Here is a 20,431-nt window from a genome sequence, read left to right as displayed (position 1 = left end):
CCGCAAAAAAAAAAAAAAAAAAAAAAATTACTGAGTCTAATTCCATTAATATAAATGCTCATATTCCCCAAAAGCCTGGCTCTACTCATAAACCATATTCATTAACAAAAAAAAAGGAACAGAAAAAGAAAAGTTCCGTGTCAAAGAACTCAACTGGAAGCCTCACTTGGGACTCGCTTCCTTACCAGCGGTGCTCAAAAAGAAAAGAAAAGGAGAAAATCTAAAGTCCGTGTGCATAAAAGTTCCATTCCCCATGGCGGAAGGCTTAATTAAAGTTCTCAGATGTTTCTCTGCAGCTTGGAAGACATTTTTATGGAATTCACATATTACTAGAAGTGGCTCCAACAATTCTCGAGGTCAAAAGCTTTGTAAATGGCCTCGCTGCATCAGGAGCACGCCGCCCTCTTCAGGATTCCTGTCCTGGCTCCTTTCCCTCGAGTCTCGTGGTGGGAAACACTGACTGCTCCTGGATGGCACTAGAGTGTTTTCCACAGTTACGGTCAAACGACAGAATCTGGAAGAAATGGACTTCCCTGCATTTTCTTTCCTGAGTCTTTCAATAAATATGTGTTGAGGGCTTGTTATGCTCCAGGTACAATTGTAAGCACTGAGGATACGGCAGTGAGCAAAACAGAAAAATCCTGAGCTTCATGGAACCCATATTGTAGTGGGAAAGACGGATCATAAACAAACTAGACAACATCACAGTGGTTCCCAAGGTGAGATCCTGGACCAGCAGCACCTGGGAGATGGAGAAATGCATGTTTTCAAGTTCCAGGCCAGACCCGAATCAGAAATTGGCATAACAAACCCTGCAGGTGACTCTCATGTACACTCAGTTTGAGAACCACTGTGCTCTCGTGTGGTGAGAAGCTATGGAGAAAAAGACAGTGTCCAGAGCAGGTGTTGCTGATACCAGCAAACGTTAAAACGGTGAAGCGGTTACACCCTGGACTCTGGAGCAGCCCAGATTCAAATGGCAGTGCTACCACTATGAACTGTGTCACCTTCAAGCAGGTCACTCAACCTCTCTGTATCTTGGTTCTCCTACTGAACAATGGAGCTACTAATAGTACCTATGTGACAGACCTGTGAGGATGAAAGGAATTGATGAATATGAAAGTGCTCAGATCCGGATACATAGCAAGTAATATCCCCATGGGAGACAGTTCTCTGGGGTTTCTTGCATTACTCCCATCTTGCAAGCAAGGCGGAGCTACCCTTTTGTTGCAAACTATCTTTGCAAGGATGTTTGTGTATAAACAGCCTTGGAAGATTGAGATAGTGTCTCCCTCTGGATCAAAGAGCAGCCATGCTTACTGTCCAGTATGATAAAGAACGTCTTCCTTTGGAGCTAAGGCAGCCATGCCTGTTCCCATTATAAAGATCTGGAGCAGGTGTCATCTGGCCCTCTTAGTATCGCACTATTGGAATCAGTGCAAAAAGTGCTGAGACAATGGCTACTGCTTGTGAGTAATAAATTGTCCTTTGTCTCTGATCCAGGAGTCTAGTATCCTCTACCAGCATCCATGAAACAGTGGCAGGCTGACTCGCTGACTTTAAGTAGGACGAAATCTCAGCCCCTTCATAGTTCTTGATGATACTTGCATGAATGTTTGGGTGTGTGTTAGTATTACTGTTATTACTCCCCACATGTGCCAAATTTCTGGAAGAAACAAAAATATAACTGGTGACTCCAGCCTTCAAAGAGCTTCCTAATGACCCAAAGAGGTTAAATATCTGTATAAAGATGACAAGAAAGACAGTAAAATGGGTTTGAATCTAGGCTCTGGACTCTCACTCTCTACGGGAACTCTCTAAGCCTCAATATCTTATGTCAAGTGGCGTTAGTAATAATGCTTTACCTTGTGAACTTGTGGACATCGAGATAATGCACGCAGAAAGTTTAACCCGAGACCTGGCATTCAGTAAGCACTCAGTTACCATTGGCTCACATTACTGTATTAATTTTGTGTGTAAAATACGGTCAGAGCATTTTCTATCCTCTCCCTGGATCTTTAGGGAAGTCAGACCCAATACCGTACCGTATTCCAGGCAGAAGCTGCTTTTCAACTACCCAAACCCCAACGCAGTGTATTCCTGGATTCTGCCCAAAAAATTCTCCAAATTAAGCTTCTGTAGGTGGGGTGGATAAAGGACTGACTTTAGTCAGAAAGCTCTCAGTTCATATATAATTTGAGTTCATATATAATATGATAATAATTTGAAGTGTATATGGTTGTTTGTAAAGATTTTATTACTGTACATAAAACTCTAGCACATAATATATATTCAACCAATGTTATTCAGTCCCCTTGGCTGCAACAGCATGGTTTAATGGACCATTCCTTTTTCATGACTGCATCCCTAGGACTTTTCACAATGACTAGCACATAGTAGGTGTTCAATAAAAAATTTTGACTGACTGAATGAACGGAAGTACCTGCTAATTAATAAATTCTTATTTTCCCTTCCTTTGGAGACATTTTTGCTTTTAAATGTCCTCAATATATTTTTCTGAAACCAAAAGATTCTTGACAAAGGTCCTCAGCTTCCTCTCTGCCACTGGCTTTTAAACTTCTGGAGGCCACAGACAGACCCTCTCTCTGAAAAGACACACATGTGAACATATACACTGTATTCTGATATAATTCCAGTGGTTCTTGGTTCTCCTAAACACTTCCTATCTAGAGGACCCTACTTAAAACTCCTGTTCTAGAGTACCCAGCCCACTAAGATAAGAAGGCCAAGAAATCCCGTCCCCTCTATCTGTCCCAAATCAGCAAGCTAGTATGGACAGCCTATAACACAGTGACTATTTCATCCATTTAGTCAGGGCCACATAAGACCTACTTCCAATTACTTGTGTTTTAGAAGAGCAAACCTTAAAGCACTTCACATATTTTGGGTTCCTTAAAATAGATTTGTGGGTTCTGAATAAGCTCAGGGAAATGTTATTGTAAAAATAGGTTCATTCAGTCTTACTGATCATGCTTATCATCCTGAAAAGTCTTAACATACTTTCTATAACTATATTTCTGCTCTCCCTCCATTCTCTAGTTGTGAGAATACCCAATGGTCAAAGATTTACCAACCTTCTCTGGGCCCTAGACAACTGGGCAGTCAGCACCCTCCTGGAAGCAGAAAGGAGGACTGGACAGGAGAAGACTTTCTAAAACTAAATCATGTCAAGTGCCTTGTTTAACCTCAAAAAATACTTCACCAGGGTTGGTAATTGATTGACAGGGAAACTCAAAGGGAGAAATGGGGAATGGATGAAAATACTTAAGTAAAAACTGCCCAGAGGAAGAACCTGAGAAGTTCAGGCATAGATTTTCTGCAAAGATGAAAGTATAGGCTTTAGCGTACTCAAGAATTAGACGAGTTTTCTCCTTTTGGAAGCTAAAAAAAAGAATGATCTGCTGCCCAAGACAAAGAAGAAAATGATTTGGGCCCAGAGGGAACTGTCACTCATACCTACACTGTCCAGGGGGCTAGAGAAGGATTATAGCCGCTATTTTGGCTTCTCTAGAGTGAAGCAGCAAAACAATGTCTAGTAGTTGCTAGGCAACCATTAGCTCATCGCTGCCCTTTTCCATTAAACATTATCTCCCTTCTTAGATTGTTTTAATTTATTTTTTTAAACAGGAAAGGTAATGCAACAGAATTATCAGTGTGACCTAACAATAAAAATGCATTTGAGGTAAAGGTTTTTGCAAAGGTTAGATCACTCTTGGGTGGGATGTTAAAAATAGTGACCATTGACTGAAACCTCTTCCCCCAAATATTTCGTCACTTGACCTCATGTTTCCCGATGCCAGAAATAACACTGGAGACATAACAATAATCTCTGAACATTGTAAAACTTAAGGTCAGACATTTTTACATTGATCCAGTTTGAATAATCCTTTCAGTGCTCTGCTATGACCTACCTCAAGCTAGAGCTTGTCCTATGGCAAGTTTCTCTACCGGAAAAGAATGGTGGTTAGAGGTGGTGAAATGGAGTTCTGGCTCTGATCAGCTCTGCAGACAGCTGAAAGCATATTACTCACAGTATCTGAGCAGAGAGACAGGGAAATACCTCCTGTTTATGTAAGGAACAATTTCTGGAACATAAAAGTGAAAAGTACCTGAAAGGAGACGGTATGAGTCTTTGTTCAGAAACCCATGTGCCTTCAAGTTTTAGAGATACATTTGTGACTTTTACAAGAGGATGAGGCGGTACCCAGCAAAAGGGTATAAAGTCAGGACTGGGAGAGTTACTGGTAGCCTGCCATGCACTATGCACATAGGGTCTTTTTTTAAAATTCCAGTGGGTTCACTGTCTGGCGCTGGGAACCTGTCTGGGAAGGGATTCAGGGAAAGAAGATGGGCTGATTCCATGGACTGGGGCTCAAACACTTAAAGCCGCACATATGAAGTTAGTTCTCTCACTTCCATACACACCCAAGATAAGGAGATGAGAATGGGTGTAGGGCCTGGGAGAGTCAAATATGCAAATAACTAGGTTCCAAGCCTGGTTCTCTTGCTCACAAGTTGTGTGACCTTGGGCAACTTTCCTGTGTTCTTTGTTTGTAAGTGAGGGTAATAATAGCTACTTCGTCAGGGCTGTTACGAGAACTAAACAATATAATGGATGGTAAATGGCAGCCACCATTATTATTATTATTACTTTACTGTTGCTACTAACGCCACCTCGCTACCAACACTGTTCCTCTACAGTAGAGAAACATGGCTTCACACTGCCCCTTTCAGATGTCTGTTATTCCTCCAGGCTGCATTTAGTGTTCTAAATGCAACTCCATCTGGACTAGAAGAGTATATACACCATATAATTCCAACTATATGACCTTCTGGAAAAGGCCAAACTTTGGAGACAGTAAAAAAGATCAAGGGTTACCAGGGCTGGGGCTGGGGGGGAAGAGGAGAGACAAAAAGGTGGAGCACAGAGGATTTGGGGGGCAGAGAACATACTCTGTGTGATGTTACAATGACGGATATATGCCATTGTACATTTGAATGTACAACACCGAGAGTGAACCCTAAGGTAAACGGTGGACTTTGTGCGATTATGATGTGACAATATGGGTTCATCCTTGGTAACAAATGTACCACTCTGGTGAGTGATATTGATAAGGGAGGAGACTATGCCTGTTTGGGAGCAGGGTATATGAGGTAGCTCTGTACCTTCTTCTCAATTTTGTTGTAAACCTAAAACTGCTCTAAAAAATTTGTCTTGGGCTTCCCTGGTGGCGCAGTGGTTGAGAGTCCGCCTGCCGATGCAGGGGACACGGGTTCGTGCCCCGGTCCGGGAAGATCCCACATGCCGTGGAGCGGCTGGGCCTGTGAGCCATGGCCGCACAGCCTGCCCGTCCGGAGCCTGTGCTCCGCAGCGGGAGAGGCCGCAAGAGTGAGAGGCCCGTGTATCGCAAAAAAAAAAAAAAAAAAATTTGTCTTTACATTAAAAAAAGAAAAGAAAAGAATGTAGGTTTCCCTCTTGCAGTCACTTTCCTCTTAAAGTCCAGTGCGGGAGAAAGATGTCATCGGAGTCACCCAAATAGATAAAAGTAAGTGGGGTAAACGGTGTAAAGGAGTTCTTAATTCGAGGAGAGGCCACGATAAGTGGACGTGACTGGGTCAAGATGCAGGAGGACCTGGGAGACTTCCCTGAGGACAGGATAGTGGAGCTCAGCTCTGAAAAGGCGAGCACGGGAAGCATGTTCCACACCGGGGAACAGCCCAAGGCCCTCTGGTGAGGGAGAGGTGACACTCTTAGAGGCTTAAGAGGATTGGGGGTGGATAAGCGAAATCCAGGAGTGGGGAGGTCAGGGGCGAAGCTTCAGGTCAGGAGTAGAATGAGCCCACACAGCATGTTGAAGACCCAAGCACTCCTGCGGTCACTAACATTGGTCGAGCCCACCTGCTGTGGAGGCCCAGGGATCTCAGGGGCTGCCAGCTGCCCGGGCCACCCCTGGACCCAGCCTGGCCCAGCTCCCTGCGGCAGCCCCCTCCGCCATGGTCTCAGCCTCTGGGACCATTGCTGGTGGCCCTCTGCCTTTCTGCACATCCATCATCCACTCTTAGGAGCTTCACTTAGTCATAGCCTTTCCCTCTATGGTTGAAGAAGTTTTACTCGGTGCTTTTACATCTGCTGTGATCCCCCATTGTCCCAAAGCGGATAATGGTTCTGGAAGAGGCTATAGCGGGTGGGAAAACCGTGCTTAGGAATGCAGCAGCTGGACCCCTGGCTGTCCAGAGGAGCTGGCCCTTCCCGTCTCAGGACGACTGGACTCCTCGCAGCCTCGCCACCCTCCTCCTGGGCTCTTTGGGAGGATGATTTTTCCTTGTCCTTTTGTGCCATGCAGACACGCAACACTTTAGGAGAACATCGACAGAGCGCCGGGAAACCCCACGCTACAAAATAACCCGCACTGTCATCACGTACGTGTTTTTATGATCATCAGTTATTTAAAAGGAGGTACTCTAGGTACCTCCTGAGTGATTATTGGGTGGGCCAAAGGTTCGTTCGGTTTCTTCTGTAAGATGGCTCTAGTAGCACTTAGTTGTCTCTAATGTCATTCAAGACAGTTTTGTTAGATTGTATGTGACAGCTGTCATAGCGTGCATTTAAAAAGACTTAATCAAAATTGGTGAATTTTTGTGTAGCCATTTTAATATTGAAGAACGAAGAAAAAAAGCAACATTTTCAGCATATTATACTTTATTATTTCCAGAAAGGTAAAAACACAAGCGAAATGCAAAAAGAGATTTGTGCAGCGTATGGAGAAGGTGCTGTGACTGATCGAACGGGTCAAAAGTGGTTTGTGAAGTTTTGTGCTGGAGATTGCTCGCTGGATGATGCTCCACGGTCAGGTAGACCAGTTGAAGTTGATAGCGATCAAATCGAAACAATAATTGAGAACAGTCAATGTTATACCACGCGGGAGATAGCCGACAAACTCAAAGTATCCAAATCGAGTGCTGAAAATCATCTGCACCATCTTGGTTATGTGAATCACTTTGATGTTTGGATTCCACATAAGTTAAGCGAAAAAAACCTTCTTGACCGTATTTCCACATGCGATTCTCTACTGAAGCATAATGAAAACTTTCTGTTTTTAAAACAAATTGTGACAGGCAATGAAAAGTGGATACTGTACAATAATGTGGAATGGAAGAGATCGTGGGACAAGCGAAATGAACCATCACCAACTACACCAAAGGCCGGTCTTCAGTGAAAGAAGGTGATGTTGTGTATATGGTGGGATTGGAAGGGAGTCCTCTATTATGAGCTCCTTCCGGAAAACCAAGCCATTAATTCCAGCAAGTACTGCTCCCAATTAGACCAACTGAAGGCAGCGCCTGACAAAAAGCATCCAGAGCTAGTCAACAGAAAACGCATGATCTTCCATCAGGATAACGCAAGATCGCATGTTTCTTTGATGACCAGGCAAAAACTGTTACAGCTTGGTTGGGAAGTTCTGATTCATCTGCCATATTCACCAGACATTGCACCTTCAGATTTCCATTTATTTTGGTCTTTACAAAATTCTCTTAATGGAAAAAATTTCAATTCTCTGAAAGACTGTAAGAGGCACCTTGAACAGTTCTTTGCTCAAAAAGATGAAAAAGTTTCGGGAAGATGGAATTAAGAAGTTGCCTGAAAAATGGCAGAAGGTAGTGGAACAAAATGGTGAATACGTTATTCAATAAAGTTCTCAGTGAAAATGAAGAATGCGTCTTTTATTTTTATTTAAAAAACCAAAGGCATTGGGACTTCCCTGGTGGCACAGGGTTCAGAATCCGCCTGCCAGTGCAGGGGATGTGGGTTCGATCCCTGGTGCGGGAAGATCCCACATGCTGCGGAGCAACTAAGCCCATGTGCCACAACTACTGACCCTGTGCTCTAGAGCCCATGAGCCACAACTACTGAAGCCCGCATGCCTAGAGCCCATGCTCTTCAACAAGTGAAGCCACAGCAATGAGAAGCCCGCGCACCACAATGAAGAGTAGCCCCTGCTCGCCACAACTAGAGAAGCAACGAAAACCCCATGCAGCAACGAAGACCCAACGCAGCCAAAAATAAATAAATGAGTAAATTAAAAAAAAAACAAAACTGAAGGCACTTTATGGCCAACCCAGTATTTTATAAGCATGGTTCAGTTGATGATCCATTAGCAAAATTATTTTAGAATAATATTATACTTGTCGGGCTTCCCTGGTGGCGCAGTGGTTGAGAGTCCACCTGCCGATGCAGGGGACACGGGTTTGTGCCCTGGTCTGGGAAGATCCCACATGCCGTGGAGTGGCTGGGCCCGTGAGCCATGGCCGCTGAGACTGCGTGTCTGGAGCCTGTGCTTCGCAACGGGAGAGGCCACAACAGTGAGAGGCCCGCGTACCGCAAAAAAAAAAAATATATATATATATATTATATATATATATTATACTTGTCAGAAAATATAAAAATTATTAATTTGGTCACTACAGTAAACCACCCAGATCATGGGTATCTATTGAGCCATTTCATTAGAGCTGAGATTTTCCTCTGGTTTCAACCTCTAATCAAAAAGTCATTGCTATAAAAAATATCTAAACACAAATCCCTGTCATTTTTTGGTTTTTTAGAACTTTGATACATTGTTATAATCATCTCATTAAATAATATTTTGTTAGGAAAGGATAAAGCATTTTTGACCAGGGGAATTTTAGGGGGATAATAACCCAAACAATAGAATGGCAATAAATACATCTTGCAGCCAGAGAATTTGGCACTAAAGATCAATATTTAATGTTCATTGCAGCATTATTCACAATAGCCAAAAGATGGAAACAACCCACATGTCCCTCAACTGATGAATGGATAAGGAAAAGGTCATAGATCCACACAATGGAATATTATTCAGCCATAAAAGGCAACTAAGTACTAATACGTGCAACAACATAGAATAACCTTGAAAGCATTATGCTAAGTCAAAGGAGCAAGATACAAAAGGCCACATATGATTCCATTCGTATGAAATATCCACAAGAGGAAAATCCATGGAGACAGAGAGTAGATTAGTAATTGCCAAGGAGGGAAGGGGGTATGGGGAGTAATTGCTAAGGGATACAGGGTTTCTTTTGGGGGTGATGACAGTGTTCTGGATTTAGACAGTGGTGATGGTTGTACAACTCTGTGGATACACTAAAAACCACGGAACTCTATCTAAACTTTAAAATGGTGAAATTCATTTATGTGAATTATATCTCAATTTAGAAAAGAGTAGATATACTGGCAGGCCATGACCATGTTTACATTTGCTCAGCTGTTAGTGTTATTGTTTAGACACATGTTCTGCAGATGTGGTCAGGAACCATCTGTACTTTACTGAAGTTAGCTGGTCAAACCGCATTTTCCTGACGCCCCACTGGAATGGAGGCAACAGAATCTGCGTTTCTCATAAGCTCTTTGGTAATTTATTTTGCACAAAAAAATGCCTCAGAGGTTAGGATTTTGGTTTTGGGCTTTTAAAAAATCTTCTAATAAACAAGAGATACCATTTGGGCTCTAAGCTCCTAATAGGAAAAACAACTATTAATTGCAGACCAGAGGTGTCATTCTGAAATCTCCCCACCTCGTCATCCTAGGAATTTCCCTTATCTCCCTCCCATGTTGAGCTCTTATGACCTGCACTCCACATCTTCCTCTTTTTTTTGCGGGGGGGTGGGTGGTACATGGGCCTCTCACTGTTGTGGCCTCTCCCGTTGCGGAGCACAGGCTCCGGAAGTGCAGGCTCAGTGGCCATGGCTCACGGGCCCAGCCGCTCCGCGGCATGTGGGATCTTCCCAGACCGGGGCACGAACCCGTGTCCCCTGCGTCGGCAGGCGGACTCTCAACCACTGCGCCACCAGGGAAGCCCAGCATCTTCCTCTTCCTTAATCTCCTGTTTTGGTGGCACTCATCTTCGAGACATTTCTAAGAAAGGGTGCAGAGGAGAAAAATTTTTCTGAGAACTTGCCTGATTGAAATTGCCTTTTTCTACCCTGTAATTGAATAATAGACTGAGTTTGAAATTATAAGTTGGTATTAATTTTCCTTCTGAATTTTGAAGGCCTTATTCCATTACTTTCTATCTTCTGGTATTGCTGTTGAGAAATCTGAAGGCATCGTGATTCTTGATTCCTTGTGAGTGAACTGCTTTTACTTTTCTTCTTTTTTCATTCTCTCTGGAAGCTTGTAATCTCTCTGTCTCCTGTGTTCTGGAAGCTCATGTTCATATGTCTTTGCAAGGTCTTTTTCATTCATTGCCCTGGGCCCTTTCAATTTTACCAACTAATGTTTGTCAATTATGGGAAACTTTCTTAAAATATTTTGATTTTTTTCCCTTTCTTACAGAAAAAATCTACCTCTCTTTCTAGAATCTCTTGTTTTGCTTTTGCTTTCATTCTGTTTTTAAGATAATATTATCATCTTCCAAGTTTTCAATTGAGGGTTTCATTTCTGCTCTATTTTAAATTCTTAGAGCTCTTTTTACAATTCTCAGAATCTCCCTTTTTATAGTAATCTGTTTTTGTTTTATGGTTGCAGTATCTTAGGTCTCAGAGGTTTACTTCTAATTGCAAATTATCTGTTTCGACCAAATTGCTTATTTATGTTCATTTGTTTGGTTTTCTTCTTTTGCATTATAACCCTTGGTTGTCTGGTTATATTTAAGAGTGGAGAGATGACATGCTGATTTAAAGCTCTGAGGGTATGTGGGGAGCTCAAACACCACAGCCTTATCTATAGGATGACCTAACGGGGCTGTGATTTCAATGACAGTGTTTTAAGTCTTTCCTTTCAGACCAAATTCTCCATAGATGCCACCACTTTCTCCTTAAAGGTTGAAGTCTTGGCTACCAGCTTTGTGGGACCTAAATGAGTCAATGGGTGGGCATCTCAACTTCCAGCATGTGTACCTTCCCTTATGGCCCTGGCCTGGTATGTTTTCCCTCCCTCTACCATGTCTAATATCTCTCAGTCCCAAGACATCCTGTTCGTCTTCTCCAGGGAGAGGGTGGGGAAGGATATCAGCTTAAAAGCCAAATGCTTGGGCTTCCCTGGTGGCGCAGTGGTTGAGAGTCCGCCTGCCGATGCAGGGGACACGGGTTCGTGCCCCGGTCCGAGAAGATCCCACATGCCGTGGAGCGGCTGGTCCCGTGAGCCATTGCCGCTGAACCTATGCGTCCGGAGCCTGTGCTCCGCAACGGGAGAGGCCACAGCAGTGAGAGGCCCGCGTACTGCAAAAAAAGCCAAATGCTTATAAACAGATTTTCGATCAATCCTCCTTACTTTTCCAGCCTCCCTTCACCCCCACGTCTAGAGGTAACTGGAGCCATTAGAATTTCTTACCCTTTGTGCAGTGAGTGGGTCTTGGCTTTTCCCATCAGCCCCTAAGGATCCAATCATCTCAGGTTTCTTCATTGTTTCCAGCTTCTATTAACTTGGTTGCTAATGACTCTTTTTCTATTTACTGTCCTTGTAGATATGTGCCTTTAAAAGATGGTTTTAGTATTATGGTGGAAGGAATGAAAGTAGATAAGTTCCATCCACCATTTTTGTCCAGAAATCTCTCTTAGTTTTTTAAATCAACTTCACGAAATGTGATATACGTATAATAAACTGCATCCCTTTAAAATGTGCAATCCATTAGTTTTAACAGAAGTATATGCCTGTAAAACCTCTACCACAATTAAGATACGAAACATTTCCATTACCCCAAATATTCCTTGTGCTCCATTTGCAGTCCAAGCCTCCTTCTAGTGTCCCAAACAACCACCAGTTTGTTTTTTAGCACTATAAATTAGTTTTCATTTTCTAGAATTTTATATAAATGGGATCGTACAATATTTACTCTTTTGGGGCTTCCCTGGTGGCGCAATGGTTAAGAATCTGCCTGCCAATGCAGGGGACATGGGTTTGATCCCTGGTTCGGGAAGATCCCACATGCCGCAGAGCAACTAAGCCTGTGCGCCATAACTCCTGAGCCTGTGCTCTAGAGCCCGTGAGCCACAACTACTGAAGGCTGCGCGCCTAGAGTCCGTGCTCCGCAACAAGAGAAGCCACCACAATGAGAAGCCCGTGCGCAGCAATGAAGGCCCAATGCAGCCAAAATAAATAAATGTATTTAAAAAAAATTTACTCTTTTTGCCTGGCTTCTTTTACTCAGCATAATGATTTTGAGATAAATGTTTTGCACATACAGTTGTTCCTTTGTATTACTAAGTAGTGTTCCATTGTGTGGACAAACAATTTGTTTAACCATTCTTTGGCTGAAGGGCTTTGTTTCTAGTTTGGGGCTATTGTGACTAAAACTGCTATGAAATTTGTGCACAAGTCTTTGCATGGAACCTCTCATTCATTTTTTTTTTTTTTTTTTTTTTTTTAAACATCTTTATTGGGGTATAATTGCTTTACAATGGTGTGTTAGTTTCTGCTTTACAACAAAGTGAATCAGCTATACATATACATATCATTCATTTTTAATTTAACTATTTCAATAGCCACATACTGGGTCTTGCTGTCCCAACGTTTCTCTGTGCCAGTACAGCCTACACATTGCTTCCAGAACATTCTTCTCAAGGCACAACTCTGATCCTGTCATATATTTTATGATGTCTCACAGTCTGTAAGTAAAAGTCAATATTATTTTATTGCCAAGAACATTCACACATATCTTGTCACATCACTCATAATCCACCTTTCCTTTGGCCACACCAAACCAACTCTCACCCGGAAACCCCCTTCACACTCCTGGACTCCTGGACCTTCCCCCTATTCTTCCAGGAGAGCCTCACCCATCACTGTACATGAGTTGCTCTGCAACTATTACAAGTATGGAGGATGGGCCATTGCCTTCATGAAATTCAAGTTGGCCGTCTATCCCTCCTTTAATTCTCCATGACGCTTTATATACCTCTCATGGGCTCACAGCACTTCACACGGAGGTGGCATTCTACCTATTGAGTAAACAAATGAGTGCATTTATAACTCTGTATGTAGGACACAGTTGACAGGATGCGGTGTATCCTGCATCACGGGGAGATGAAACAAAACATACGAGTTATCCAGGTGACCTAAGTGTAATAACGTTGAAAATAAACATTTTATGAAAATATTTCTCAAATGCGTTACAAACGCCTCTGTCTTCTTAACCAGATTTAACTGAACATAATTGAGACCTTGTAGTGGTTCCGAGTAATCACTAGAATCATCCTCTACAGATGCGTATGGTGGTGCAGACGTCCGCGGGGTGGCTGCGTGTACAGCTTTCACACCTTCACGAAATGTCCCCATATGGCCGCACTTTTGTACTTTTATTTCCTTTCTCTATTAGGCTGTCATTTCTTGCCACACGCTGTCTAGTTGCTGCCTTATGTTACTTGTAATTACCAACATGATGGCTTGCAGGGTAAAGAAATGGGGTCTGTTCCACTGCAAAGACGTATCAGTCCTTAAAGATGACGACCATATGGTTGTGATAAAGTCACCCCAGGTGTAGAACAGAGAATGGCTCAGCAGTGAGAGCTGTTTGTTAGTTTACATAGATTACATCCCCAACAAAGGAAAGGAGGCCCAGAAAGGAGTGAACTGATGGAGATGACATGATGGTTAGCTACAGAGCTGAGACCAGAACCCAAGCTCCCTAACTCTCGTCCCAGGATTCACTCTTTCTGCACAATATATTTACAGAAAGTAGAGTTACACAATTCTACTCTGGTTTATACCTACATTTTGGGTAACTGAGTTTCTGGAAGCATCACCAGAAACATGGGATAGGTGTAATTTGACCATGTAAATATTCACCAATATGGATCTCCCCACCTTCCAATGAACTGTTTGAGATAACAAGATTGAGAACAGGACCAACAGCTGTTGGTCAAAGGGGGGAAAGGGGCTGTTCCTCAGTCCATCTGTGTCCCTAAAGAGGACAGCTGCTGAATGTGCCAGAGGTTAAGCCATCAAATCGTGTGGGCTCAGCCCCAAGGGCTCCCCATCGATTCTTCCACATCAGTGTTCAGCTCTGGGTGCATCTTCAGGTAAGAGAGGTAAAAAGGCTAGTGAAGCCAAACCGTATAAAGAGCTGTGCCAGCTGTGCAGACACTGCTAGTTGCCCACCCAATGTCTAGTGCCATTTCTTTCTTACTTATATAACCTGATTTTAAATACATCATCTCCCAGCCTTCATTGCAGCCAGGTGGCCACGTGATGCATTTCTGGCCAACGAATGGACAGGGAAAAACCTCGCCAGAGGGAGGTGTACCGATGTCTGTAGTTTACTTTGGAATGCCTCAAAAATCAATCCTGTAAATTGATGGATGGCTAGAGAGCTGGAGAGCTGGAAAGATATGTGATAAAGCAAATATGGGAAAATGCTAATGGTGGAATCGAGCTGCTGGATATACAAATGCTTCCTGTAAAATATTTCCAACTTTGCCATATGTTTGAATTTTCTTTCCAAAATAAAATGTTGGGAAACAAACTTCCCATGGAGAAGGCTTTTGGTCTTCAGCCTCTCATCTTTCTCCTCCTATATGTGTAAAGTGCCATGGCTATCTTGTAACAGCGATGGCTGGTTTGATGTCTACAGGACCGAGGAGCAGAACGACAGAAGGCTGTGGGCCCTTGATGAATTCCTTGAGCAGTTACACCAGGAATTTCCTTCTACACCTGTTGTTTCTACCTGTTGCTCCATGGGCCACAGAAATCCTCATATGTTTGAGACCGTGTTGGCTGAGTTTTCGGATATACTTGGATACTCTAGAAAATAACACTTGTTTGAAAAGTTTCAGACACAGAGTGCAGTAGTAGAGGGAGACAGCCCCACACTGCTTTTTCTCCCGGTGCTGTTTGCAATATGTTCGCAATGCGTATGTTGAACCTTTTCCTCTGTGGTCCAGAGTCTGTGAACCTTGTTCTCTTTACATGGACTTTGACAGCAGTGGCCTGATTCCCAAGGGAGGGTCTGAACTCTTGGGTGGACAACGGTGGCACAGGCTCTTGGGGTCAGAGACGGCCAGATTCCTCATTTAGGAGATGCAGCCGAGGGGTCGTTACTATGGACACAGCTGTGGCTCTGCACGGGGCAAAGCCAAAGTGGAATATATGAAAGCAGAGTTGTGATTCTCCGTCAAGGACTGGCCTGGAGCTAGGGATTTCCCAATCAGGCTGCTAACTCGAAACGTGTTGGTGTCCCTGGGGTTCCCCGATGTATTGCCAACATGGGCTAATGTCTAACTTTGAAAGCGAATTCCAAAAGTATGGTCAAATAGCAGAACTCCAACTCCTCTTGTTAAAAACCAAATTACATTAAGAGTTCTAGTTCAGTTATAGACTGATTTAAAATATATATATATATTTTTTTCGATTTCCAGTATATTTTCTAGAAATGGTCCAGCAGAGCATTTCTTCTGTCTTCCAGGCCAGGTAAGGTTTTTTCATCTGCCCCTGTCTCAGATCTGTGTCTCTTAAAGCTGGATTCACCCTCAGGGAAAAATACCACTGGCCTTTGATTGTTTCCATGTGGATATGGTCATCTTGTTTCCTGTTCTAGCAAGTGTTGAAGGTTAATACTCCCATCTTCCAAGTCAGAAGCGGTTCAGAACCCTCTGCATCTCTGCAGAGATGCTCTGCATCTCCACTGCTCCTCTCTAGCCCCAAGAAAAAAGCTACTCATGTGATGTTTCAGGTCAAGAGCAAGAAAAGGATCTCAGGATTGAAAGGGCTTCTAGGATCTGGTCAGGACCGGCTCTGTTCTGTGCCTGTTGCTACAGCCAGCGAATGTTCTTCCCTTCACTCAGGCCTCTTGAACTCTTGGTACCTGCACCACCACAGTGTTTGCTGGTGTGTGATCCAGAAGACAGCATCGTGTCAGGCACTGATGCCGTGGGAAGTGCAGCAGGACCCAGCAATTGTTCTTCCCGTCCTGGGGCTATGGGGCCTCCAGAGCAGCCAAGGCCATGCTCTGACTCTATGTGGGTCATGTAGAATGGCTCTGTCCCCCAGTCATGAGGCTCTGGGGTGAACCTCTTGGACGCTGGTGGTGTGGGTAGAGAGATTCCATCCAGATCCCCTCGGACCTGGGTGGTCAGACAGTGGAGGGGCAGCTGCAGCTTCTAGGTCATGAGTCTGACCACCAGCTTTAGAGATAGCAACCCTGGCCTCCAGGCATGCAACGGTATCTGATCTGGGATGGGGGAAGGCCAGGGTGTGAGTGTTCCTTGGGAAAGCCTCCTTGCCCAGGGAAAATTCCCTAATTTACCTGTTACATGCATCTGATGCCCAACTCAGTACCTCAGCCTTCTGAGCTCAGACCCTATTATCCTGAACATCTTCTCTCCACTTTCCTTCTTAATGACAAGGTCCAAGGAATCACAGGGACTTAGCTTCCTCCTACTCATCCTCCAGAACTCAGATTAGATGTCCCTCCCTTGAGGAGCCTTCCCTGACTCAGTGTCCTGACCGGGTGCCCTGTCCTATGCACCATGTGGTTTTGCACCACCTCCACCATGAGCCTTAGCATATTCTGCTGTCATTCCTTGCTCTGCGTCTGTCTCCCCCACTGGACTGCAAGCATAGTGGGAGCAGAACTGGACCTCTGTATTAGACTGTATGACCTTGGTCAAGTCACTTCTGTTCTCTGGGCCTCATTCATTTATTACAACTGCTTTTCTGTTGTACCGAGGGCTGAACTGGGAATTCACTGAAGTTACAAGATGGGTGACTCAAGGTCTCCAGTCTCAGGTTGCTTTTGTAGGAAGTCTTGAATATAAACAAACAAACAAAGAAAGAAAACACAAGCAAGCATGATATTTAAGCTATTTAACCACCAGGAAGGTATGGGCATCCACCACTCGGCACACTCATATGGGGGCATCCCAGCTGAGTGTCGCCCCTCCAAGAAGCATGGCACCAAAAGCCCACGACCACGGTATAGATGTGCGCAGCAGAGGTCAGCCAGTGCTAGCCTGGCCCATGGACCACATTTGACCAGCCAGCTGTTTGTGTAAACAAAGTTTTATTGAACACAGCCACGCCCACTTGTTTACCTATTGTCCATAGCTGCCTTCATGCTACAAGGGCAGAGTTGAGAGGTTGCAACCCAGCCCAGATGGCCCATAAAACATGAAGTATGTACTATCTGGCCTCCTATAGAAAAGTTGGCTGACTCCTGGATTAGATAATGTTGTATTTTTCTCCATGATTTCCTGAGCAGGTAGAACACACAAGTCGCATTAGATGTGGTTTTCTTTGAAGAGCTAGGCCAAAAGTCTGCGTGTCCAAATCAGACAGTGAATGCCATTCCCTGGGATGATGGGGAGTGGAGACCAAATCCTTGGGATACAGAATGTAGTCTGAGCTCTGTCCTCCAGGGAAATTATTTTTCTTCTGTACAAAAAATTCTGCCCATTGCCATAATGAAGCCCATTAGGGAGTTGCTCATTGTACCAGTTGGGGAGCACATATTTGCAATTAAAAACAATGAAGCTTCCGGGAAGTCACAGTCAAGAAATGTGCTCAGACATGTAAGAGCTGATCCACATGCAGAAGGAAGGGTCTAATGGGCTTGGTTGGACTGGCTTGGAAATCAACACTGCATGGTTTTTCCTTGCAGACTCCAAGAGAAAGAATCAGTAGGTTGGAACCAGGTTGGCTCCATGAGAGGCTGTGGTAATAGCAGGCTTGAGCAATCCTGGGAGGATGGGATGAGGCCCCGAGCAAGGACAGAGATTGGTGGAGCTCAGCTGGGCTGCTCTTCACTGATGTCTTCCCCTTGATGCCCTTCCTCCTCTCATAACCATCCCTTTTCAGTCTTTTCTGTTGAATCCTTAAAGGCAGACCCCAAGTCAAGAGATCTCTTGTTTATCTTTGAACCACTGTGGGTGATTGCATTATTGGCCCCAATTCCTTACCCTTCCCTGCATTCATCCTTTCCTAGTGACTTTGTAGTTCTCCCACCATCTCCAAGAACCGAGTGGGGAAATATAGTTGCATGATCCTTGAATTTTGGTTTGGCCATGTGACCTGTTTTTGTTATATGTGGGTGAGAGGACAGTGTGACAGCTCTGATCCTGAGCTTGTGTACCTATGTGTTGTTTGGTACCTTTACCATCACTATAAGAAAAACATGCCTACATTAGGCAGGAGGTCAAAGGAGGATGAGAGACATATGGAGTGGGGTTGCTCTAACCAACCAACAGTCCTGCAGTGAGAGCTGCCAAGATGTCTGAAGCAGAGGCCTCAGCTGAGCCCAGCCTTGATCAGCCAAATCCAAGTAGATCCACAGATGTGAGCAATTATAAATCATTGATACTTTAAACCACTGAAAGTTGGGTGGTTTGTTACACAGCAGAACTAACTGATACCAACCTCCCACAAGCTCTGGAAGAAAGGGTCTATCAGAAAGCAAGAGAGCTGTTAGATGAAGGGTCAGGACAAGTCCACCTACTGTGTTAGAAGCAAACATGGATAACAGCTAAGATGGATAGAGCCCTTCTTTATTCCTGGGTAAGAAAGGAGGAAGGAGAGGAGCAGGAGGAGGAGGAAGGAAGAAAAGAAGAAGGAGGGAAGGAAAGAAGGAAGAAAGGAAGAGAGAACTGGGGGCAATTGATTGAGAAAAAAAAAAAAGACAAGCCTATAGCTTAAAAAAAACAGAAGGGAACATTGCCTGAAGATGCAGAAGCTAATTCTTTTGAAAAACATTTAGCTAAGGAAACAAAGCTTTTCGATAGCTTCTGCTTGATACTTGTAATAAAACTGGAGAAAATATGGACTTTTGAGAATAAGAAATTAAGTGTAAGATAAGACAACAGTATCAGCCATAGGCACTCTCTTGGATCACTTACTCAGGTTCGCTTGCCAACTGCCATGCTGTGAGGACACTCAAGTAGCCCTATAGGGAGGTCCATGTGGGGAGGAGCTGAGACCTCCTGCAAACAGTCAGCATTAGTTTGTCAGCCACGTGCATGAGCCACTTTGGAAGTGGATCCTCCAGCCTTCATATGATGGCTGTTGGAAGAAAGTGCAAGGTGGAAGGTGCAATGATGTTTACAACCTACCCTCAGAAGTCCCACTCCATCATTTCCTCAGTGTTCTAGTGGTTGCGTCCCCATTCAATGTGAAAGGAACAATGCAAAAACATGAATGCCAGGAGACCATCTGAGAGGCTTTGGGGACCATCTTGGAGGCTGACTACTACACTCAGTGTATGAGATGCTTGCCTAGTGGAAGAATTTTTTCAGTAAACAATAATTGCTAACATTTATCCTGTCTTGCTCTGTTATAGACACTGCTGAAAGCGCTTTACATGTATTTAAACTTCCCAACAACCCTATGAGGTAGGTGCTATTACACTCATTTTATAGACCAGGAAACTGAGGTAGTAAGAGTTTAAGTAATTTGCCCAATGTCATTCACTTAGTATGGAGGAAAGCCAGAATTGAAACTCAGGCAGCCTGGCTTCAGAAGCCACACTTGTAAGCACTGTGTTATCCTGCCCCTTGATCACACTAAATTCTGCCACCACGGCTTTTTGCAATTGTTTTGTGGGAGTGGGAGTGGAAGTATGAAGAATGGGAGGAAGCTAAGAGAGGTGGGGGCAGTTTGCTTGCTACTGTGCTCAGAATAGCAATTCCAGAATCCAGAAGCTTCTGCCCTACTGGAAAGATCCTGATCTACACAGTGACCTTCTCTGCACAACGTGTGGGTGACAGGTGGCTCCCTGTTCCCCGTCACTGCTTGGGATCACCCTCAGGATGCTTGCTGATGGGGTGTATATGCCACAACCAAGCTACCCAAGCATCTTCACACCTCCCTGGAAAAGAATACAATTAACTTGCCTTTTAAACAAACTTCCCAGGCCAGTCTATTAACAGTTATCTGCTATCTGCTGCCAGGGAATGCAGATGGGTGGGGAGAATCTCACTCACTTGTTTGAGGAGTGTTGGGTAGTAAATTATAAACGAAAATTCAACCTGCTTAGAATAGCCCTCCCTGGACGTTTGACCTCAGGAGAATGTGGTGAATTTGCACCAGAAGAAAGCAACTGGATTTCCCAGGAACAGCCTGGGGCTGCCTCTGTGGCCCCCGAAGTGGAGATGGGCTGGGGTAGACCAGTTGTATACCGAGACACAGTTGAGGTTCTGCACAAGGCCACCTGCAAGGTCAGGCCACGTCCTGGGGCCTCAGTCGTGTCTCAGAAGATGCTGCAGTGCCAGCCTTGGAGACGGAAACCAACAGGGTTTGTCACAAAGAAACAGAGAGTGTGACTCAGAGCAGGGTGGCAGGTATGAGGGAAAAGCCTGCAGAGGACAGCGAGTGGGCGTGCTGCCCTTTTTGCTGCTCTAACTTCATACTCCTTCTTTTCTTTCTTTCTCTTTGGCTCGGGAGATGACTTAACATGTGGCTCACAGC

This window comes from Phocoena sinus, chromosome 16 (assembly GCF_008692025.1).
Source record: "Phocoena sinus isolate mPhoSin1 chromosome 16, mPhoSin1.pri, whole genome shotgun sequence".
NCBI lineage: Eukaryota > Metazoa > Chordata > Mammalia > Artiodactyla > Phocoenidae > Phocoena > Phocoena sinus.
The sequence above is the reverse complement of the archived record's forward strand: the minus strand, read 5'-3'. Positions refer to the sequence as shown.